At 46.5% G+C, this 24,289-nt stretch overlaps 1 pseudogene; it reads left to right on the top strand.

Moving 5' to 3' along the window:
* The first annotated feature begins 8,182 nt into the window (after window positions 1-8,182).
* On the top strand, window positions 8,183-8,281 carry LOC127488775 (U2 spliceosomal RNA; annotated as a pseudogene).
* The last annotated feature ends 16,008 nt before the right edge of the window (window positions 8,282-24,289 follow it).

The following is a 24,289-nucleotide window of genomic DNA, read 5'->3' as shown; positions in this document are numbered from 1 at the left end:
AAATAGCATCATGCCTCATTATTTCATTAATGCTTACTTATTCCTTTTTATTTATTTGAAAAGTAGAGTGACAGGAAAAGAGAGAAAAAGAGGGGGGAGAGAGAGAGAGAGAGAGAGAGAGAGAGAGAGAGAGAGATTTTTCCATGTACTTACTCCCAAAATGCCCACAGTATCTTGGGGCTGGACCATACTAAAGCTAGGAACTAGAAACTCCATCATTGTCTCCCACCTAGGTATTAAGGACCCAAGTACTTGTACTATCACTTGCTGCCTTCCAGGATGCACGTTAGCTAGAAGCTGGATAGGAAGTGCTCCATTCCAAGCACTCTGGTACAGAATGTGGGCACCCTTACAGGAAGTGGTGCCTTAACCTGCTGTGCTGCAAGGCCCAGCCTTCTTGCTTCATTCTTGAGACTGAAAATATGACAGCATGCATATTCCATAGTAGAAAAGCATTTTAGATCCCATCCATTGGCTTTTTTCTACTTGAACCCTTAAACCTTTCTCAACACTGAATTGAGACATTGCAAGCAAAATCCAATGGTTCATGGGTCGAGTCAGGTCTAGGGTTTCAAGGCAAGAAGAGCCCCAAAGTATTGGGTAGAGAAGGTGGAATTTCAAGGCACAAAAGAAAGTTAAAAGAAAGCAAGAAATCTGCAACTGGGAACAACCATCAAGAATGGGTGTAGCACAAAATGATATAAGAATGTGAAACCAAGAGCTGGTATTGTGGTTGAGCAGGTTAAACTGCCACCTGCGATGCCAGCATCCAATATGAGTTTTGGTTCTAGTTCTGTCTGCTTCACTTCCAATCCAGTTCCCAGCTAATGTGCCTTAGAAGACTGTAGAAAATGACCTAAGTGCTTGGGCCTCTGCTGCTGACATGGGAGACCCCCGAAGTGCTTCCAGGATCCTGGATTTGGCCTGGCCTAGCCCCAGGGGCCATTTGGGGAGTGAATCAGCAGATGGAAGATTTCTCTCTCTCTCTCTCTCCCTTTCTCTCTCTCTCTCTGTCTCTCCCTCTTTCCCTCCCTCCCTATCTCTCCCTTTAACTTTATTTATATGCCTTTCAAATAAATAAATAAATATTTAAAAAAGTGCGAAGCTAGTGTGAAACTGGATCATGTGAGTGAAGCATCAGGTAAGAGCATTGTGAACCTGGGAGGCAGTGATGGAGGACCCAGAAAAAGGAGTTAGGCTAGGAAAGTCATTTAATACTAATGTCAATATTTGCTATTACCTCACATGAATTACTTCTCTTCATCTTTCAAAGAGGTCTGTGGTTTTTATTCTTATACCTATCTTATTTCAAAAAGATTTATTTCTTCATTTATTTATCTGGGACACAGAGAAAGACAGAGTGGGGAATCATCTCCCATCCACTAGTTTGACCCCTAAATGTCTGCAGCATCCCTGGACTGAGGCTGAGGTCAGGAGTCAGGTACTCTGTCCAGGTCTCTCCCACATGGGAGGCAGGAACCCAACTAGCTAAGCTGTCATCTGCTGCCACCAAGACTGTGCATTAGCAGGAAGATGGAATCGGGTGTAGAGCTGGGACTCAAACTCAGGCAATCTGATGGAATGCCAGCATTCCATCCGGTATCTTAACCACTAAACCAAATGCCTGCCCCCACTCACTTTAGAACTGGGGAAATTTGAAATGTGAGGAGATAAAGTGATTTTTTCACTGTTCTAGAGTTAGTGGGTGACAGAGATTTAGCACTACTTTTTGTCTGATTCTAGAACTCACATTGATATCCCAGAGTTATTCAAGGGTCTACACTTCAGTATGATGCACAGAAGCAATGATGAGCTCCAAATCTAATGAAACACAAGGGGAGGGTGTTGCTCATGATTTTTTTCCACAATGGTGCCACTCAGGAGAGACTGACATCTCCTGTGGCTGGAGGAGATAGGCTGGAACCTCTAGGAAGTCACACACACACACGGATGAAGAACTGCAGCAGAGACCTTGTCCCAAGCCTAGATGTTTTAACCTGAAAAATTGCCTTCAGCCTCGTCATGCCCCCTTCCTTTGTCAGTTTTCTGTCCCATGGCCCTGTAACGCATCTGCAAGGCTGTGAGAAGGTTCACGTGCTTTCCAAGCTTGTAACCCCACAGGGCGTATTCTAAAAATAGAATGAAGTGATCCGAAGTAGGAACGTTCCTGTGCTCAGAGCTAAGCTTCTGGGTTGCTCCAGACAGTCCCCAACACAGACCTGTCCCATCTGTCATCATGTTTCCCCAAGCTGGAAACATGGCAGCCTGGCTGGGTAGAACTGTGTGACTTGAGCCTTTTGTCTCCATTTCATTAAACATGCTTAACATTCATAGTGAGTGATGATCAAAGCAGATAGTGCTTGAAGCATCCCCAGGGTGATGGTGGTACCTGGGGAGTCATCAGTGTGTCCTTGGAGCAGGGGATTACAGGGAAGGGAAGCTACGTGGGCCGGTAGGGGCAGAAGCCATGGGCAGACCTTGTAGAGGGATAGGTTGTGCTGTGCTAAGAGGGCATCCTAATGGCCTGAGCTTTTCAAGGATGAAATGGACAGATTTCAGAGGGAAGGTGTCTCTTGCCGCTAGGGGCCAGGATAAAGGCACAGTGAAGAGTGACTTGCACCCTGAAAACCTGGCCCCTCCACAGGCTGATTGTCAGGCCTGACATTTTGGGAGAGTACCCAGGCACAGGTGGAGACAGAGCTCAGGGCAAAAACTTGTCTGTGTGCCTGACTATAAAGAAAGCCAGCCACCAGCCCTACATCCCCAGAGGGCCATTCCATTCTGGACTGGCATTGAAGAAGGGTGGTAGTTCTCCATCAGGAGCCTGGGTAGTAGTATTAATCCAGTTTAACAGGGGCAGAAGACCAAAAGAAGCCAAACAGGGCATTAGACAGCACCTGAGAGAGTAGGGGCAGCTTCATCTTCCTAGCAGAGCACTAAGTCAAGTCACAGACTCAACCAAGATTCCTATGGGAAGCAGCAGAACACCACACAGGAAGGGCTTGCATGCATGCACCAAGTAGCAGGGCAAGCAGTAGCTGATTGTTCAAGCAGGGGCTTGGTGATTGCACCTGATTCTACCTGCAGTGCTGAGACAGCACCACCCCATGGCCTGAGAGAATCTGTGTTAAATCTGTTTAGTGATGTCAGTCCTTGATTTAAAACCATGATTCTCAAAGTTTAGCATGTGTCAGGATCACAACACAGAGCATTGGGTTCAATCCCCGGAATTTCTGTCTCAGTATGTCTGGATGGGCCAGAGAATCTGCATTTATAACAAACTCCCAGTGACCTCGCTTTGTGCAGCACTGGTCTAAAGTGATGCTAAGCCCAAGTGAGCTTACTTTTCTTCACACTTACTCCACAATGGCAGAACCTTCTTGATTGCAGTTACCATGCCAAGAACTAGTATTGGCCATCCCTGATGACAAGTGGCTTGTAGTTTAGAGAGACAGGAATGGGGATTGTACAGACAGGGTAAGTCCTAGGGCAGGGGCCTCTCGTAGATTTGATGAGCAAGTGAACTCTTATGTGCTGAGTCAAACTGATGTGGGGACAACAGAAAATAAATTCTCTGTGACACTGAGATTAGATGCTGGTTTTAGGGTCAGGAAACCCCACATCCACTCTTAGCTCTACCATTTAATGACATCAGGCAAGTTAACTCATCATCCAAGTGGTCCTGACTCATTCAATGCCATGACAAAAGGCATTTTCTAGGCATGGGGCCACTGAGTACACCAGCATGACATATGAGGCAGTCCTCCCGAGAAACAGAACTAAATAAGATGGATAGATGATGAATACATAGATAAATGACAGATGGTAGATGATGGATGGTAGATAGATAGATAGATAGATAGATAGATAGATAGATAATAGATAGATTGATTTCTTATGAGGGACCAGTAACATAATTATGGAGCCTAAGATATCCTGTGATGTGATGAAAGCCACTGAAACTGGGGTTGCAATTCAGTCCACATCTAAAGGCCCAAGAACCAGGAGCACAAGTGTCCAAGGCCAGGTGAAGATGAACACCCCAGCTCAAACAGAGCAAATTCCTTTCTTCTTCCTTTTTACTCTGTTTGGGTCCTGGACAGGTAGGCTGTCAGGACACATAGGTAAGGGCTAGTTTTTTTGCCTTCTCCCCATTCAAATGCTAATCTCTTCCAGAAACATCCCCACAGACAGACACACGCAGATACAATGTTTTACCAACTATCTGGATATTCCTTAACCCAGTCAAATTGACACATGAAATTACACCTGACACCCTGTCATTGTTCTCAAGTAGCTTGAACTCTGTCAATGGCAGGGGCACTGCAGACAGGACAATCCCATGCAGATATGTACAGAAAATGAGCTGTGACAAAATATAGTGACAGGATAAAGAGTGACAAGTGGCAGCGGAGGGGAGATAATTTTAGGGAGGCTTGTGGGGAAGGCCTCTCTGAAAAGTAACATTGGAACTGAGATCTGCTCAGTGGGCAGGTGCCTGTATTTTAACAGACATTCTGTGCCTATGCCTGGATGTTTAAACATATATGTAAATTAAATAACTGATAGTAAAACCATCAATGAAATATGCTCATCATCACCTTCCTGATTCTTGCTGTTATTATCATTATTGCAATAATTATAATCACGATAGTGCCGGGAAAGCAAGCACCTGAGTGAGGGCCCAGAAGGGAGAGGCCTCTGGATCTGTAAAGGACCCAGGTAAGGAGCCCGGACACACAGACATCCAGGAGGCAGGCCAGGCCAGATCTTGGACGTTGTCCTCGGAGCCACGGGTAGCAAGGGAACATGCTTGTATTTGTGCTTTAAGGAAAACACCTTTTGGTCACCTTGCTGCCTTCTGCAGAGAGCACCAGGGAGCCAGTGGAGGGGAGCCAGGGGGAGGTGAGGCAGAGTAGAAGAGTGAGGCTGGAGGTGAGTGAGAGGTTGAGGGTTAACTTGAGCACAGTGCATCTGTCGATTGCACGTGGAGGACAATGGACAGCCACAGAGTGCCTCTTTCCCTGTCTCCTAGAGCTGTGTCCCTCGGAAGAAAAACCACTGAGACAGGCTTTGGAGGAGCTGCTGCAGGATGTCAGGCAGTAGACTCGGCCATGCAGAATGCTTTTCTGTCCAATGGGATATTTCCCAGATGCACACAGAAGGGTATTCTGAGGACTGAGTCAGTTGAGAAGCATGAAAAGCACTTAGGGAACTGTAAAGCATTTTTCAAATGTGAGGTGCTATTTTATTACCCTCCATTTCCCTGTATAGAATGTGGCCCAATAACTGGATAGCGGTGTCTGGCTGCTCCTGTGGGACCATCACAGGAGGAGTTGCAGGGACCGAGGTGCACCTGCCTGGGGCCCTGCAGAAGGCCTGCGTGAGCCTACCAGGGTAACTCCCTTCCCAACAATTCCCTTAATGCATCACTCATTGAAGGGGATTTGCCAGGCAAGGCTGCATAGCTCATCAGAGGAAAGGCAGCCGCCTGGGTTGATTCAGTAGCTGGAGAATAATAATCTCCATCAAGCCTAATGGGAGCCAACATGGCAATGACTTGATTGCCATACAGCCTCCCATGATGAAGCTGCACAGGACAGGGTCTTGTGATGCATACAAGCACCCCACCCCCACTGCCCAGGCATTACCTGGGCAGAATATTAACAAGAACTTAAGACACATTCCTCTTCATTGGGCATTGGAAACCAATAGCCATTTAGCACTAGGCTGGGGCTTCATGTTGGAGGCCGTGTGACTTGTAGTGGGTCCTCACTCCCACTTCTAGTTCCCATCTCCTCCTCCTCTGCCTCTCGCTTTCCAGTATCCTCCTATAGAATCAGAAAGGCGTCCCATCCCTCCACCCAGGGAAGCTTCCTTGCCGTGTTGAACATTTCAGGTGAGAGTGGCTGGAAGTCTGCAGTCCCACTCCCGCCCACCTCTACTTCCAGAAGTGTGATTGGGGAGGTCGATGCATGGTGCATGGCTCCTCCCATTGTAACAATGGTGCATTTGTGTGTGTGTGTGTGTGTGTGTACTGTGACCCTGCCAGGCCTCCTGTCCTTACACCTCAGCCAAGTAGCTGCAGGACCTGTTCAGAGGGTAGCAACTTCCTGTGCTATGAGTCCCTTGAGGTGCAAAGGAGAGTGTAAACCCTGGCAGACTCATTTTCTGTGAAGGGCTTTATGCCATGACTCCTGCATGGGCCACAGACAAGATCATGTAAGCACTCAGGAGCCTGCTCAGTGTCCTGCCCTCTCCTTACCCTCGGCACCTGATGAGCACAGTACTGCTGGTCCTGGTCCAGTTCCTTTGGTGATCAGCTCCCACCTTCTCTCACGGCCTCCTGGGTGGGCTTCCATCTTCCCAGAGCTGTGTTGTTCTCCTTTCAGGGCCTCAGATACCATAGGATTATTGCCTTTCCCCTGGGGCTCATGCCTTTCCCCTGAAGGCTCCATCAACTCTAGGCTGGATAGCTCCTGCAGTAGGAGCCACTGGCCTTGATCTAGCCTCTGCATAGAGCTGCATTTACATTTGTCCCACAAGTGTTTACACATTACTGATTACCAGGGACTCAGATGAAAATGAGACACAGCTCTTGCCCATAAGAAACCCGCGATCTAGAGGTAAGAGAGAAATGCAAACAATTAAGCACAATAGATGGTTTCACGTGTCTGTTATGCTTTTGGGATGTTTGCATTTCCTGATATTTGTCCATCTCTGGAGAACTCAGGTGAAAGAGACCATCTGACACATAATTCAAAAACTTGGTGAAAAAATGGAACAAGAAGATGTTTATTTTGGTGCAAAAAAATTGAAATCCATACATAGATTTCCCATGACATGCATTTCTACAGGCTTTTTGAAGAGCTCTAGTATTACTGTAACATAATCCTGACCACAGTCACACAGGGTTTGTAGGCAGTATCTCCATCTTACAGATGAGGAGACTGAGGCATTCAGCATTTAAGTGACTTGTCCAATGCCAGACACTTAGTGGCAGATCTCTAAGTAATATCTTTGTCTGACTCTTTACCCCTGCTACCTTCTTCCTTTGGACTGGGGGTTCCTGCTAGTCTGTAAAAGGGGAGGGAGGATTTTTTTTAGGCCAGCACTATAGCAGACTAGTTCTACTTGTGAAGTCAGGCCTGCATGAGAAACGGACTCCACAAGGGAGCATTTCCCATCCAGAAAGTCATTAAAGGAAATGAAAGCTGACAGATCATTGTTATGCGTGCAGAATCAACACAAATGAGAAGATCTATGAGCACCACCCCCGCATGTCTCTGGGAAAATCTGCAACAGAGATAAATGGACCAGCGTGTGGACAGACAGTGCTTCACCAATAGAACCTGGCAACCATGGGACCAAGCTCACAGGAAACAAAGTCTTTGACGTATTCTGTTCTACAGGTAGCAGGCTCTTTGATGAAATAGAGGAAAGCAGCTTAGCCATCTGTTTCTCAAGGATGAGACCCCTGGCTTCTGACAGATAAAGGAACACCAAGCACATCCTCCTGCATGTAGGCAAAGCCTCAGGGAGTGCTTCTGCAGCTGGTGGAAGCCTTTGGCCATCCCCTGAAAGCTTGGCAGCGCTTGGAGATCAGTGCTGGTTCCACCTCCCAGGGCCCTTGTTGAAGGTGGGAATTGGGATCACCCTGAGAACCTCAGACATAGCATCTACCACAATGTCCCTTAGAGCAATGACTGGTCAACAGCTCCCATCCTTTTGGACAATGTGACAGTTCCCAGTTAATCAAGGGTGTAATCTGATCCCCAGTAGATGCTCGATCACCACCCCATGTTTCTGTTCTACCCCTACTTGGATATATTCTGAATTTCACACAAATCCCAGTCCTCTTGGGGATTTTCCTTGCTTTTCCTCAGGAAATTGTCTTCCTCAGGCACATTTGATTGATCTATTCATGGTAAACCAACAACCCCTCCCATCAGGGTCCTTATGTGTCCATTGAGAAATGTGAATTGCATACAAAATGCAATGGAATCTGCTCTTCTCTACCTAGCATCCACCCTCAGTTCCTACTTTAGCACCTGCGGGTTTTCCTAGAGGAATCTTCTGGAGAGGTGTTGGTCCTCTCCATAGGATTCTCCAGTTTTTCATAAAAGAGGCTCTGAACAGCTACCATGGAACAATATGACCCCATTTCTTTTTAAAAACAAGAATAACTTCTTGGCCTTTTGGCTAAGATCAAGTGTAGTAAAAATAAAAATAAGAATAATGATAAGTTAACTTTCATCCAATTTTTGAGTGCACATACTCTGGTAAGCGATTTTCATATATTGTCTCATTTAATCCTCGCACATAAATCTCTGAAGGAAGCCCTATTCTATATGCAGGGAGTCAAGAGGCCCGGCAGAGCTGAATCAGATGTTTGCACCCAGGTGTCTCTGACTTCAAAGTCTGCACTCTTGGCCACTGTGCTCCTGGACGGCCCCCTTTTGAGATTTACAATGCAAATTAAAGAGCTGAATGCTCCCAGAAGTACTCAGTAGAGAAACTTATTGAATATTGCTTAATCCTTCATTAAGCTCTGCCAAGTTGTGTTGCAACAATCAACAGATCGGTCCCTTCGTCATGCACTTGCCCAAGATAGTATAATGGTGTAGTAGGAGCAGTAGCAGAATTGGTGTTTCTCCTGTGTTGGCAGGAGCCTTACCTTAGGGGAGGCCTGGTTTCACCCTTGCAGGGCTGTAACCATCCAGGTAGCTCTGAAAAGATCTGATTATTTCTCTTCAAAGTCTTAAACGTGTCCACCTTGAGAAAGAACAGGTCCCCTTGTGGGTCCCTCTGCTGTCTTGCTATGGACAATTTCCAGGACTGGTTGGTTACAAGTTCTGCTATCCGCCAAAGAGCTCCTCCCCAGGATTCTGGCAGTGGAAGGCAGTCCCCAAGCCCCATTGCAGCAGCATGGGCAGCACTCACTGTGGAACTCTTTAGGCCAGGAGTAGATTGAGGATGTGAGATACACGCATTTCAAAATTGAAGCAATAAAGCACATTTTCCCCTCAGCTTGCAATTGCCCCTTAATTGGACCATGAATAGCAATTACACTATAAAGCCCAACAGGAATTTGTGGGTAATTACAGAATGTCTTGGGCAGTGGCTTTTAATGGAGGATCCCAGCTAATCATTGAGTGACTTTCACCCTCCACCAAGTGATAAAATCTTCATGCAATGCCTATCAATCACTCAGAGAAATTGCAAGACCAAGGAGGCTGGAAAACCTCACCCTGCCCAGAGGCTCTGTGTCCTTGAAGGAGTGGGAGAAGCAGAAGCAAAAGGGGCTCTCCTGGCCCAGGAGCTCACCACACCCTGCTGCACTGCTTTGTACCTGTTGCTTGCTGCTCTGTGTGGGGCATAACTTTATGTCTGTTGCACAGACAATAGCATTAGCTCGAACTCTTGGAGCTTGGAAGTTACAGATCCAGAATAGATACTTAAGTGTTTTATTCTCCAATGTCTATGTCCTTTTGACTCCCCCATAACCACACAACAGCTATTCAGCAACTACTGTGGGCCTGCAACTCAGCTCTCCAGAAACACTCGGGAATATGTTCAGTAGCTATGTGCAGTGTTTTTGGCACATGTATGAATGAAAAAATATAATTTGGACAGTGGTGATTCTTATGTTAGACTATTGCTCTCCTTCACCCTACACACACACACACACACACACACACACACACCTTCCGTCCCTCCATCTGTTTTCCAGTAGCTGAAGTCACCTATCTTTGTGTTCTTTCAAAAGTCAGTGGTGAGACAGTGATAAAACAGACGGTCTGAAAAAGCACCAGCGAAGAAACAGAGAAATGACTCAAGGAAAGAAAGACCATGGAAAAAGGACAAGATAGCCATCCAGCCACCATTGTCAGAGTCAGGAGTCTGGGGCCCTGCACATCAGCATCACCCCACTAAGGGGAAACAGACTGGGACTCATCCATCAACTTAGTAAGGCATCCTGGATAGGGGCCAGTTAATTCTCCATCCAGACTGGGGCAAGGATAGACAAATGGATTCCAGAGCACATGAAGGCAGTCCAGAGAGGAGTTCAGGTGGTAAGGACATGGCAGGCACCAGTCCAACAGCTAAGAAGCAAATGGGCTTCCTGTGGCTGGGAAGGAAAGGAGAGGTGACAGGAAGCACAGCTTTGGAATCAGGCAGACCTAGCTGGATGCTCTTGCTGTGATCGACTCTGGCTGACCGTGGCTAACGTGTCCATCCTCTTCCACTCAGTGCAGGTCAACTTACACAGGAGCCAGGGGGACTGAAACCCACAACCCATCGGCATGGTAGCGGTGGGTGGGAGATGAAGGCTCCAGGGGTTAAAATCTGTCAGATTCTAGAACAACATTTACCCAACATGCAGTTGCTACTCAAGATATATGGATCCACCTGCCCCTTGCAAATTACCCTAAAATATAAGAGATGGTTTCTATTCCAGTTAACACATCAAATACTTCTTCATATGTGACATTTCAGTCAATAAAGTAGAATATTTGGGGCTTATGGATTTCTTTGAAAATTGACTGAAATCTACCAGCTCCCTTCCCAGAAATGCACCATTCAAATTCATGATTCCAGAAACTGAAGAGGTAGTTCCATGATTACAGGAAGGAAATCCATATTTAAGCAGAAGTTTTTTGAGTGAATTCACTGTTTTTCCTCCTGTGAGTCTTTCCCTAGGGCCCTAATCCTGGAGGGGATGGAAGTGTGGACCCTAGAAAGAAGCCACCCTAAGAGACATCTATGGGTGACTGGCAGCGTGATATGACACTTTCCTGTATCAGGGCTCCCAGGAGCAGGGGCACATATTTCAACAGGGACACGAGCCTTTTGTGAATCATTTGCACAGTGCAGCTTTGGGCCATTGCTTTCCCTTCATGTCAGCGTCCTTCCAGAAAATGATTTAGGTCAAATTCAAGGATAAAATGCTGACTGGTTTATTCTCAGTTCTCAGTATGAGAAGAGAAGGAAGGCAAAATTGTAACCAAGTTGGGAAGTATTTGATGCTGTGGTCTGGATGTCTGTGTCCTCCCAAAACTCCTATGTTGAAATCATCTGGCCCAATTTGATGGTTTGAGGAAGTGTGGTCTTTGGAAAGGGCTATGGTTGGAAGGTGTCTCCTCCCAAATCCATGCATTGAAACTTCACCCTCTTGTGGTGCAGCTAAGATGTAGATTTTGGGGAGGTGATTAGGACATGAGGGCTCTGTCCTCTCGAGTGCATGAGTACTTCATGCAGGGGTTCTGGGGAGCCAGGTGACTTCTTTTTCTGCCATGTGACAATGCAGCATTCATCTCCTTCAACACCTTTGCTTTCCACTATGTGACTGCGACACCATAGGTAGACATCACGGAGAGAAGAGACCCTCAGTAGACAGAGAACTGCCTAGGGCTTTGGCCATAGGGCTTTCAAGCCTCCAGAACTGTGAGCAGCACATTTCTGTTGTTTATACGCCACTCTGTTTGTGATATTTAATTATAGCAGCTCAGATGGACTAAGGCACACATCCTGCCTAAGAGGTGGCCATCTTTCTCCACACATAAGCCAATCTTACAACATCTGGAATCTAAGTCTTGGCCAGCTCCTTCTAGGAAAGAAAATCTCTGCAGGGCTGAGAAAATATTTCCCTACTTTTCTGGAATCATGTTCCTCTCTGTTGCATGCTGAAGCTCCTCTTCACTGCCAAGTGGCACAGGTCAGGACCACAGAGCACTGGTGCCCATCACTTACTGGACCTTGGCCTTGTCCTCATTCTCCTCTCCCTCTGTTCCTTCCTTAGCAACTCCAGAACTTCATCTGTGCTCTCCAATGAGGAGCCCTGCTGTTTCTACTTTGTGCCAAGGGCCTCTTCCACGTGAGGATAGACTTCGTTCCACTTAGGCTCTGAGTGAGCAAAGCAGGAGTGCTTAACCACACGTCTACTGCCAAGCAATCCCTGTGCTTCCCTTCCCATGGAAGAGGAATCTGCTACCATCTGTATGTGACAAGAGCCAGTGGCTTGGGGCCTGTTCCAGTCACTCTGTAAGGATTTATTCTGCCTTCAGAGATTCAAAAAGAGGCACAGTTTATGTCTTTCCCACATTGTACCTCTCTCTTACCTTCATTTGACCTCGATAAAGTACATTGTTGTCAACAGGCCTCTCAAATGCCATGCAAGGAGGAGATACACAAGAGGCATGAGAGTGCAAGGAAAATAGCAAGAATTTCAAGGCCTCCTTGCACCCCCTGCCCTCCTCACCTGCCTCGCTAGAGATCGGCATGAGGTGGAACTCTGGGGACTTAGGCTTGAGACCCTGGGAGATTTGGGTCAGAGAATGCAGCCTCCACTTAACAGCTCTGTGACCTAGACAAGTTCTTCTCTCAATATCTGTGTCATCGCCAACAAACTGACAGCACTCATATCTCTCCAGGATGTTATGTCAGTGACATGAAACAATATTCATGAATTATTGGTCATAAGTGCCTTCTCTCTCTCTGTAACTCTTTCAAATAAGTAAATATGCAAATCATTTTTTTAAAAGGATATATGGGGGCTTGTGCTGTGGTATAGCAGGTAAAGCCACCACCTGCAGTGCCAGCATCCCTTATGGGCACTGGTTCTAGTCCTGGCTGCTCCACTTCTGATCCAGCTCTCTGCTATGGCCTGAGAAAGCAGTAGATGGCCTAAGGCCTTGGGCCCCTGCACTGATGGGGGAGACTTGGAGGAAGCTCCTGGTTCCTGGCTTTGGATCGGCCCAATTCCAGCCATTGTGGCCATTTGGGGAGTGAACCAGTGGATGGAAGACCTCTCTCTCTCTCTCAGTGCCTCTGCCTTTCAAATAATAAATAAATAAATAATTTTTTTAGAAAAAGAATGTTTGACTGTAGGGAACATACCTGGCCTGCCCATACCTTGTTGTGGTCTATAATGGGGCTATCAGATAAAATACCAGGTATCCAGTTAAATATGACTCTAAGAATATCTAAATGTTGTACCGGAGAGACACTAAAAATCATTCCTTATTTATCTAACCTCCAAATTTAATGGTATGGGGTGCATTTTTATTTACTAAGTATGGCTGCCTACACGTGCATAGTCTCAGCACCCTAAGTTGCTTTACCTGGTTGAGCTCTGGGGCACCAGACAAATTAGGTGTCCCCAATTTGGATCCCAAGCCATGATGACTGTCTTGTGTAATCTTAATTATGTTTTAGGCAAGTTTGAAAAGATATTAGCAAGCTTCAGGCAAGCAGCTACAAATATCCTTTTATGATATGTAGATTTGCCAAAAGCAATACAATAGCAAAATGAAAATAGAGAGGCTAGAATGAGATAAATAAACCATGCTACCTCTTCATTCAGAGGCATCAATCTATACAGGAAATTTAAAACTTTTGTTGTAAGTGTGTGGAGATATACGTTTATGATATGAAGATGTGCCAGCAGCAATATAAAAGCAAAATGGAAACAGAGTGGCGAGATCCCCTCGAAGGCTTGTTCCTTCCCATCCAGGAGCATCCGTCTCCAAAGGAAATTTTAAGATTTCTTTGTTTGGAGGATATTTCTTTATCTCTGCTCACCTAAGAGAGTGGAGATGCAAATTTCCCAGAAGGAAGATTAAAGCTGTTTCCATAGCAGGTGCAGTATGCCCTTCCTGATACCTGTTTTGACCATGGCCTTAGTAGAAGACCAGTAAATTCCTGGAAGGATATTCAGCTAAGAGCTAGGATCACAGTCCAGGTTATACAACCTACATTAAAAAAAATAATCACACATTTCCAAGTTTGCTCTTTTCTTGTTGTCTGAGCTCTCTATTGTTATGTAACAACTCTCCTTCTCTCCCTTCCAAAACTGCTCCAAAAGAATAATGATCATTTATTATCTCTCCTGATTCTGAAGCCCCTTTGGCCTCTGCTCCTCCTTCTGTTGGCTGGGTCTCCCAATGTGTGCACACTCAGCCAGGCTGAACAAACAATGCCTCACTCACTGGCTGTAGTATGATAGCTCTGCTGGCCTCAGCAGGTGCCTGTCTTCCACTCAGCCTCTCCATACTGCTTGACCATCTGCCAGCATCAACCAGGCTCCAAGACAGAGTGTTCCCAGGGCATTAAATCTGTGTGTTGCTCAAGGTCCAGGCTTGTGCAAGTTATACAAGGGCAGACAAGTGTCTGATAGTGGCCTGGGACCCACCCTGGTGCAGAGCTGGCTTCTGAGGCAGGGCTGAACACAGAACTGAGATGCATGGGGAATAGGGTGCCATCAGCACTTCTGCATTTGACTTGCACCAGATCTTTGGCCCTGCTGCCTCTGTATCACTCAGTTCTTCTCTGCGGAGGACAGGGCTCCCCACTGCCTGGGACATGGGACTTTGTTTCTCCTTTCCTTGATCAGAGCTGAGTCTCGGCATCTAAATCACTCTTGCGCACACACATTAGTCACCCACACCTCTGCCCTGTGGTCTGAGAGAGAAAAATTACCTGACAGGTCTGCCACATGATTTAAATCTTGACTCCCTTTGGGCTCATCCCTCCCTTCCTTGTTTTTTCCTCCCTCCCTTTCATTTTGTCCTCCTGCTGTCTGTCATTTCTTTATCCAATGCCTAGGCAGTGACCACCAGTGATGACCACCAATGCTAAGTACTGGGGCAGATCACAATGTAAGTCACTGGATACACTTGTGTCTTCATGTATCTTTGCCTGCTACCTTATTTATGCCTCCAACAGCAGTCATTTTAGGTAGTAGTTGCAAGATTTTGTGCTGGTATAGGGAAGACACACAGCTGGTGAGCCTGTAGAGGAAGTAACATACAAACACTAACATGCAGAGAGCTGTATCGGAAGTGGAGCAGCCGGGACTCGAACCAGCACCCATACGGGATGCTAGCACTGCTGATGGTGGTTTTACCCACTATGCCACAACACTGGCCCCCAGAAGAATGCTTTTAATGCTAGTCTAAGGACTTGGGTCTTTTTCTGGGCTTAACATAAAGTCATTAAAATTTTTTGAGCTGGAGAAAGCTACTTTAGGAGTTGAATCTTGGGGAATTTTATCAGGAAATGCAGTAGAAGCATTAGAAAATGGGATGACTGGAGTTAGCCTTATCAATTAGCAGTTGAGAGGGAGGACTGCCATTTAGTCTTTTACTAAATAAATCTTGGAACTGTGGTGTGCATGGGCTTAGTCTGACTTCAGACACTGCTAAACTTTCAGAGCTGTGGGCAGGGGAGGCACTGAGGTTTATTTGTGGTATCCTGTCTGTGTTAGGAGGATTCAAGATTCCAGGGCCAGGGCACTGGGATTTAAGACCTGCTGGAAGGCAGGGGAGATGCAAGACTCAGGAGACCATGTCATGCAAGACACATTCTCTGGATTACACAAGAGCAGGCAATTCTTCCCTTAGCCATGTACCCTTGAAAAATGAAACTTTCCTGCCTCCAGATCAATAGTCGCCAAGCTAAAGAATTGTTGGAGATAATTTTTAACTCATATATATTATTGTCTATAAATCATCTGTATTTTTACATCCATTTATTCACAAATATTGGTTAAAAGTGCACTATGGCCCCAGGATATATAGCACACGGATGCTGCTGGAGGCAGGGACATGCTGGGAAAGAAGCAGTAGTCCACGCTGAGAATGCAGATGCAGTAATTGGTGCATAGCAGTCCTCTGGTTCAGGCTGAGTGCCCACACCATCCCTTGGTAAAATAATGAAATATAGGGAGCTCTTCATATCATGTAGTCATGGAAAGACTGTTCTTTATTTTGAAATGGCAGCCTTCCTTTTTTTTTTAAACATCCTTTCTCATAAAATTATGGTGATGATAGATGGTGTGGGTACAGTCTTATGATGGGTAAAAACAGAAATGCATTCTGAGAAATGCACCATTTGGCAACTGTGTCATTGAGTGAACATGATAGAGTGTACTTACATGAACCTAGATGGTATAGGTCAGTTCCTTCACGTGGTCCCTAGATGCAACTGAGAGATGGCAAACACAAGATGTGGGGAGGTTGCCACTGGCATAGCACGGCACCCTGTTTTACAGTAACAAGTTTTATATAAAAGTAGGAAGAGAGTGCTTAGATAACAACAAAAAGCATAATAGTTAAGCTAAATACATGAAAACCAGTAAAATTATCATTTATTATCACTTGCAAGTCTTATGTACTGTACATATTGTAAATATTATACTTTTACACAACTGGCAGGCAGTAAGTTAGTTTACAGCAGCACCCCTACACCATTATTATGCAAGCACATGAATAACTCCTTGGTCTATGATGTTATGGGGGCTATGACATCACTAGGCAATAGGAACTTCTCAGCTGCATTATAACATCATGGAACCACCATTATATACACAGTCTATAGTTATATGGGACTCTCCCTCCCCTTTTTTTTAAATAAAAAAAATCACTTGACTTGACAGAACACAATATTGGCAACCTTTTGTTAATGTCCAGCTTCCCTCCCTAGTCCATGACTCTAGCTCCAAAGTCACTGCTTGAGAAAAGGCTGCACATGTTCCTTGTTGTGCTCAGATGCTTATCACACTCATAAAAGCAATGATGGGCCGGTGCCGTGGCTCACTAGGCTAATCTTCCACCTGGTGGCACCGGCACACTGGGTTCTAGTCCCGGTCAGGGAGCCAGATTCTGTCCCGGTTGCCCCTCTTCCAAGCCAGCTCTCTGCTGTGGCCAGGGAGTGCAGTGGAGGATGGCCCAAGTACTTGGGCCCTGCACCCCATAGGAGACCAGGATAAGTACCTGGCTCCTGCCATCAGATCAGTGCGGTGCGCCGGCCACAGCGCACTGACCGCAGCAGCCATTGGAGGGTGAACTAACGGCAAAGGAAGACCTTTCTCTCTGTCTCTCTCTCACCCACTCTGCCTGTCAAAAAAAAAAAAAAAGCAATGATGGTATTCCAATCAAGTTTCTTCATGGCAAGAATACAAGAGGTGTCAAATATGTGGGTATCTGATGTGCTGGGAGGATCTTCAAAGGCAGCAGGAGACAGATCATGGCCTTCCTCTGCACCACAGAGGAACATGGTGATTAAGGTCTAGGCCAAGTCTGACCCTGTGTCTGGAACAGGCCAGAATATGCTGAGTGACACTGAGAGAGAGGAGGAGTCCAGGAAAAAGTACACAGGATGCCAACACCATCATTTTAGAAAGACAAGAAGAAAACCAGTGAAAGGCTCAGGTGTTTCATAGGGAAAGAGATATCTTGAGGAGAAAGAACAGCCTGAAAATGGAGATTTCTAGGTGGGGCAGGATATGGAAATAATGTGGTGAGGGACAACCTGGATACGCTAGAAACAAGATGGTTTGGCAGAATCTAAGATGTGGTCCAAAGTGCTGAGTGCACAAGTTTTGAGGGGCAGGAAGTTGAAATGTAGACAGCAAGGTGTGAGAAGCAAACATTTGGTTCATTTTCAGAGGAAGGTGTTTAGCTCTGAGTAGACAACTAGTTAGAATAAGAGCTTGCAGACAGGTGGCTAGCTGGTGTAACAGCCAGGTGACATGCACCTGAAAGTTCTTAGCCAAACAGGATGTTGGTGGCCAAAAGAGCTGAAGCCAGTGCCAAGAAGATAGTAACCTCACAGCCACTCAGCCAGTGAGCAACTGGGGGAGGGACCTGTGTGCTAGGGAATCAACAGCTTGCTATAAACCATCCAGCACCCAGTCCTACAAGATCATTAATAAAGTCTCACTTTCTCTGTGCTTCTGGAGTCTGAGTCCATCCTTTGATTGGATGAGTGAGGCTGTTTCTCTCAAAGCAGTGTAAACAGAGAATGGCTCATGATGGTCCTATACCTAAGGCAGACTGATGGGTTTGTGACAACTGCTCATTTTCATGTCTTTAAAATCCTCCTGTAGTTACATAATCTTCAACATGTGGTATATCCAAAGGAGCCCCCTAGAGCGATTCAGATCTTGGAGAGTTGCATGCTGTCCAGGAGATGGAGCACTGGAAATCATGTTAGGCAGAGACCCTTGTTTTCCCCATTGAAACAAGCATTTCCCTTGCTCTCTTCTCTGCCTGTTTCATTTTGTTGGCAACAGAACCACAAATTTGACAAATGAGCAGGTGAGCCGCCTTCAGCAAAACAACAAAGGCGGTTTTTTAAAAAGTATTATTTTATATTTAGAATGAGCTTGGCTTTTGCAAATCTGCCTGTTTTCTAAGTCTGTGACATTTCAAATGGGCCTCCATTGTAGAAAGTAAACACCATTCTTTCTCACAAGCCTCTTAAAGCTGAGACTCTGTGTGTGAGAAGTACATGGGGACAAATACACATATACTTAGAACAAGCTTTCTTCGCGGCACATTCATCAGTAGGTATTATAATTTCTTTGAAAACTGATACCAGCAATTGGGAAGACAGTCCCTGGGGCACCAATATAAAAGGTTTAAGGACCCCAAATAGTTGTAATACATTCATTAGTAGCCACAGTCCGAGTCTAGGATTAGACCTCTCTCCTTGTCTTTTTCAGTGGAAATCTCAAGAGAAATAATGATTCTTAAAGCCACTGGAGCAAGACAGGATTGTCTAGAAGGAATGGGCTTCTCAGGAGATGGGAAGGGAAGCTGCGCAGAAAATTTGCAGTCCATCTGCCCGAAGATACACCAGGCAGCCTGCCCCTCCACACATGCTGGAGCAGAGGCTGGACTGGCAGCCAGGAGGTGGTGTGGAATGTTGATGAAGGCCAAGTGAAGAGAAAGTCCTCCAGCCAAGTCACCTCCACCCATGCCTGAGCCCTGCCAGCCCTGGGCTGGTAACCCTTGTCATAAGATGGCCTTGCTGATTGCCTTGGTCCTTTTTGTGCTGCTCTGGTGGAATACTGCAGAGTGGGAAATTTGTAATGAGCAGGAATGCCTTGGCTTTCAGTTTGTGAGGCTGAGGAGTTTAGGATCAATGGGCTGACATCTGGTGAGAGTCTTCCAACTACATGGACACATGGTGGAGGCCGTCATGTGGGAGAGAGCAGAGAGAGTGAAGGACAGTGCGAGAGATGAGGGACAAAAAAGGGGAGATGGTCAACTCACTCCCATGATTACAAACCCACTCTGGGATTGGTGCTGTGGTGTAGCAAGTAAAGCCATTTCCTGTGATGCCAGCATCCCATATAGGCAGTGGTTTGAATCCTGGCTGCTCCACTTCCTATTCAGCTCCCTGCTAATGTGCCTGGGAAAGTGGCAGTTGATGGCCCAAGTCTTTGGGCCCCTGCACCCATGTGGGAAACCTGGAAGGAATTCCTGGCTCCTGGTTTCTGCCTGGCCCAGCTCTGGCTGTTGCAGCCATTTGAGGAGAGAACCAGCAAATGGAAGATCTTTCTCTCTTGGTAACTCTGCCTTTCAAATAAATAATATGTCTTAAAAAAAAAAGCAGTAGGAATGTCTAGGTAGATGTAGCTCGGTATTCAAACATATGAGTGAGTAAGTAAGGTCTTGAGTACCTCTTTCCTGCACTGAAGTCAGTGGGGTGATAAGAGGGTGTGGAAATGATGAGATCAGAAACTTAGGGTGGACCCAAGTGACCATTGGCATGTCACTTAACCGTCCTCAGTCCATTCATTCAATCATCTTCAAGACCCTGACTCCAGGAGTGTTTTGAAAGCCATTGAAAGCAGACTGTATTTTTTTTCTGGACAGGCAGAGTTAGACAGTAAGAGAGAGAGAGAGAGAGAAAGAGAGAGAGAAAAGTCTTCCTTTTCCATTGGTTCACCCCCCAAATGACCGCTGAGGCCGGCGTGCTGTGGCCAGTGTGCTGCGCCGATCAGAAGCCAAGAGCCAGGTGCTTCCTGCTGGTCTCCCATGCAGGTGCAGGGCCCAAGTACTTGAGCCATCCTCCACTGCCTTCCTGGGCCACAACAGAGAGCTGGACTGGAAGAGGAGCAGCCAGGACAAAATCCGACGCCTCAACTGGGACTAGAACCAGGGGTGCTGACACTGCAGGTGGAGGATTAACCAAGTGAGCCGTGGCGGCAGCCAAGAGCAGACTGTATTTAACACGAGAATATTTGGCACTGACTTGCTCACAAGGAAACAGGTGATGCCCTTGTCAGATTCTCATTCAGGACTCTACAAAGGTGTGCACTCTGGCCTGAAAGATCTGGAACATTAGCAAAGTGAGCCTTGCTGATGGCTGGATCCCAGACTCCATGCCTGTCTGTGAGACGCCCAGTGCCCCCAGGAGAATGCCAGCATGAAGGAAGAGCCATCTTCCTCCCCGGCCAGCACTGGTGGGTGGTGAGGTCAGGGAGGCAGGAAATCACCCTTGCAGGGAGCTGTTGCTGTGGGGAGCAACTCGGACTAGACTGTTACTGGAATTAAGACTTATTCTATGCATCTGCTCTCCCACAATATGGTGCTGAGAAGGGAGAAACAGCTTCTACACAGCTGCCTCCAGTTCAACCAATAAACTGTAGGACCTGCTCCTGATTGGAGGAGAGCAGCGTACTCGGCGTGTGGGTAGCAGAGTTGGGATTGGTGGAAGAGGACTACAAAGGAGGAGAGAGACAACATGCACCAGGAACATCTATCTGAAGGAACACCTGTGCAGCCCCCGAGAGAGCCGGCCGGCGGTGTGCCGCTCCTCCGCGGAAGTGGGGAAGGTGGCAGGGGGAACCGCCCTTCCACAGAGGTGGAAGGGATGGTAGCCAACCCGGGAAGAACCAGCAGCAAATCCGGGGAGGGCCGAGCAGACAAAAGAACAACGCAGGGTCCTGTGTCGTTCCTCCACGAAGAGGGGGAGCGACAGTTGCTCATTTCCTGTGGTGGAATTTGGGAGGCTCTCGTTCAATCAATGTCATCCCCAGGAAGAGAAGGAGCCACTTCATACATTCAGTCTGATTTTGCACAAAGGGAACCCTGGATGAGGCTGTCTGTGTACATCCATCATCCCCGTAACACGTCCCCACCTGAACCGCCAGGCACCTCCACCCGCTGCACACACAGGACAGCCCGTAGACAGGGTTCTCTTTCAGACTCTCTGCCTTGTTTCTGGGAGGTGTTCCCCTTCTGGCTGGCTCCCTCCTTCACTGGTTGGGGCTCCTGGAGGCTTTGCATTTCTCCTCCTGTAGCATGGCTAGCTTCTAAGGGGGCTCAGAAACACACCCACCCTCAGCAGCCACCACTGGCCTGGCCGATCCTGTCCCTCTCCTGATGTTCTACCACCCTCCTCATTTGCTTTTTGCCTCACCTTCAGGGCTGGAGGAATTATCTTCCCAGCCATGAATTTCTACTTAGGTCTCTGATTCCAGGCTCCCTTAAGCTGAGATACTGTCCATGTCACCAATAGTCTTTAGGAGGCTACTCCCTTACGCAGTCCCTGGGTGAAGTCTGGGCACAATCTGTACCATTGTTCTCTGTAAGCTGGCCTTTTCATACCCTCTGTATTGCTTCACTTCTGGTATAAACCACCCCCTTGAGTCCCCTGCATCATGATAACCACTTACCTGGTCTGTCTTGCCTGGCTCTAGGCTCAGAATAGCAGCAGCAGAGGGACTCATCAAATGTAACTAAGAACTGCCCATTTTGGAATGCTGATTTGAGTCCTGGCTGCTCCACTTCTTACCCAGGTCCCTGTTAATGTGCTGAGAAGGCAGTGGAAGATGGCCCAAGAACTTGGGCCCTGCAACCCATGTGGGAGACTTCAGCCTGATCCAGACTTGGATGCTGTAGCCATTTGGGGAATGAACCAGCAGAAGGAAAACCTCTGAATTTCCCTCTTTCTCTGTTGCTCTCCCTCTCCAATACATAAATAAATCTTTTAAAAAGCTTCTCAGAATTTTCCAGTGGTTTCCCTTCTCTCTGGGAGGCTTTTTGGGAGTGGGGTCTCCACCCAGCTCCATCCCATCTTGCCTGCTTTCTAACCTCACTGCTTGTCTCCACCCTCTGACCCCACCACTCAATTGCTCCTAACTGTCCTCAAACAGGCCCAGTACACCTCTGCTGCAGAGAAACACTCTTCTCACAGAGATCTGCACCAATTTTCTTTGTTTCTCCTCATTCCTCCAGGCCCACAGTAAGAACCTTATTTCAAATCACAATCCATCCTGGTTAGTTTCCTGTAGCTATATGTTGTTATATGTTATATATATTATATATTAGTTTCCTATAGCTACATGTACCCAGTGTCTGGGTAACTTATGAAGAGTAGAAGTGTGTGTAGATTGTGATTCTAGAGGCTGGGAAGGCCATGAGCATAGTGCTGGCATTGTGTGGTCTCTGGTGAGGGCCTTCTTGCCGCATCACAGTGATGCCATGGATGGCAAGAGAGTACTGAGGGAGCTGACCTTACTTTGATAACAACCACTCTGCACTAACTGACTCACTCCCATGAGAGCAGCATCCGTCATTCATGAGAGGCCAGTTCATACCTAAACACCTCCGAATCCTGCTTCAGTGGGAATCAACATTCCAACAGCTGAAAGTGTACGGATGTATTCAAACTATAGCAAGTCCTTACCTCTTGTTCTCTGACATCAGTCCTTCCTCTGCACTCCTTTGCTTTAATATTTTCTTCACAGTACTTGTCATTTTCCAACATATAACACTACACATTTCACTAATCTTTGTCTGTCTTCTCCAAACTGGTTTTTTAAAAAGGATCTTTTTATTTATTTGGGTGGGGGGGGTTGAGAGAAGGAGCAGAGACAGAGATCTTCCACCCATTGGCTCACTGCAAAAATGGCCACAACAGCCAAGGCTGAAGCCAAGGGCCAGGAACTCCATCCAGGTTTCCCACATGTGTGGCAGGGGCTCAAGTGTTTGAGCCATCTTCCACTGCTTTTCCAGGCACACTAGCACAGAGCTGGATCAGAGGCGGAGCAGCCACGATGCAGTCAAGCACTCTGATACAGGATGTGAGCATCAAAAGTGGCAATTTAACCTGCTGTGCCCAGTGCATTTGATTTTGAGTTCTGCAAGTATCGGAGTCTGTGTATCTATATCCCAGCATCCATCACTTCCTGACACTCACTGAGCTCTCTATCAATGCCCTCTGAATAAATGGACTCTAATGAACAGCAGCCAAGACTGGAACCTGGTGTTCTCCCCATCCATCCCCTCACTACAAGACACACGGCCTTGTGAATAGCCCTGAAGGCCACACGTACCAGGGGTATGAGAAAGATATGACTGCTTTATTCAGGAAACAAAGCTTTCTGGACTTTCTCCACGTCATTATTTATTTCCTAACGCAACTAGATTTTTCATTACCGTGTGTCACTGACTTTAAGTGACTCCACAGAGAGTGGATGACCTTGGACACACCTATTCCCCATTCAAGGGCCATGTTCTACTTGCTGACAGTGGGATGCCATGGAGATGAAGAATGGCCCAGTTATTATTAGAAGTTGTCAAGAAACTTCCTTGGGTTGATCAATGCAGGCAACCTTTATTTAGAGGGAAGAGAAAAATCAGCCCAATCAGTTATTTGACAAGGTGTCAAAGACACAAGCAGCTGTCTGACTGAAATGAAATTTTTCTATCAGGTGGCTTGGTTTTGTTTAGATGCTTTTCTCTCTTCTGAGACTCTGTAAAGTACACATTTTAAAAAATTTAGAGAATGGTCCCAAGCTTGCTTCACTTAGTTCCCCTAAAACCAGACATCGCTAATTGAAGATGGACCTGGGGAAAAAAGACCCTAACCCACTGTCCTAAACCAAGTTGATCCGATTTAGTGCTCATGGGTGGAGAGACACTGTAGCCTGCTTGGGGTTGGGAGCTTGTGTTTATGGAGTGCTCTTACTTATTTCTCTGAACAGATCTCTGAGATAAGTTTTATCATCAGGAGTTATGGATGAGAAAACTGAGGCAGGGAGAGGTTCAGAGATTCTGCAACATCACTTGATACATAATGTCAGAGCTGAAATTTGAGTCCTGTGCTGCCTGATCCCAAGCTCAGATTTCTTTAGCATTTTAATAGGTATCCTTGGTTCTCATTCTTCCTCTTCCAGGCTGGTTCTTTGGCCAGGCAGATGAGAACTGTGTTTAAAGTATCCAAAAGTTCAGAAAGTAAAGTAGATTAATTATTCAGTTTCTTGCCCTTGCCATGTCTTTGGAGTGTGTCTACTTTCCAGCTATGTGCCCACGTATTGCGGGAGCAGGGACAGGGATCAGCAAATCTCCAGTTAAAGCCAAGGTCAACCATTACTTATTTAATTCTATAAGACACACTGACTTATTAGAGGGAGGAATCCACTTGGAACTGTTTTAAGGAACATGGGAAACATATGGGCTCCCTGAAAACCCAATGATTACAGTGGAAC

Source organism: Oryctolagus cuniculus, chromosome 15 (genome assembly GCF_051225735.1).
Source record: "Oryctolagus cuniculus isolate XC-2025 breed Fujian yellow rabbit chromosome 15, ASM5122573v1, whole genome shotgun sequence".
Taxonomy (NCBI): Eukaryota; Metazoa; Chordata; class Mammalia; order Lagomorpha; family Leporidae; genus Oryctolagus; species Oryctolagus cuniculus.
Note: the sequence above shows the minus strand (reverse complement) of the source record. Positions and strands in the feature narration are given on the sequence as shown.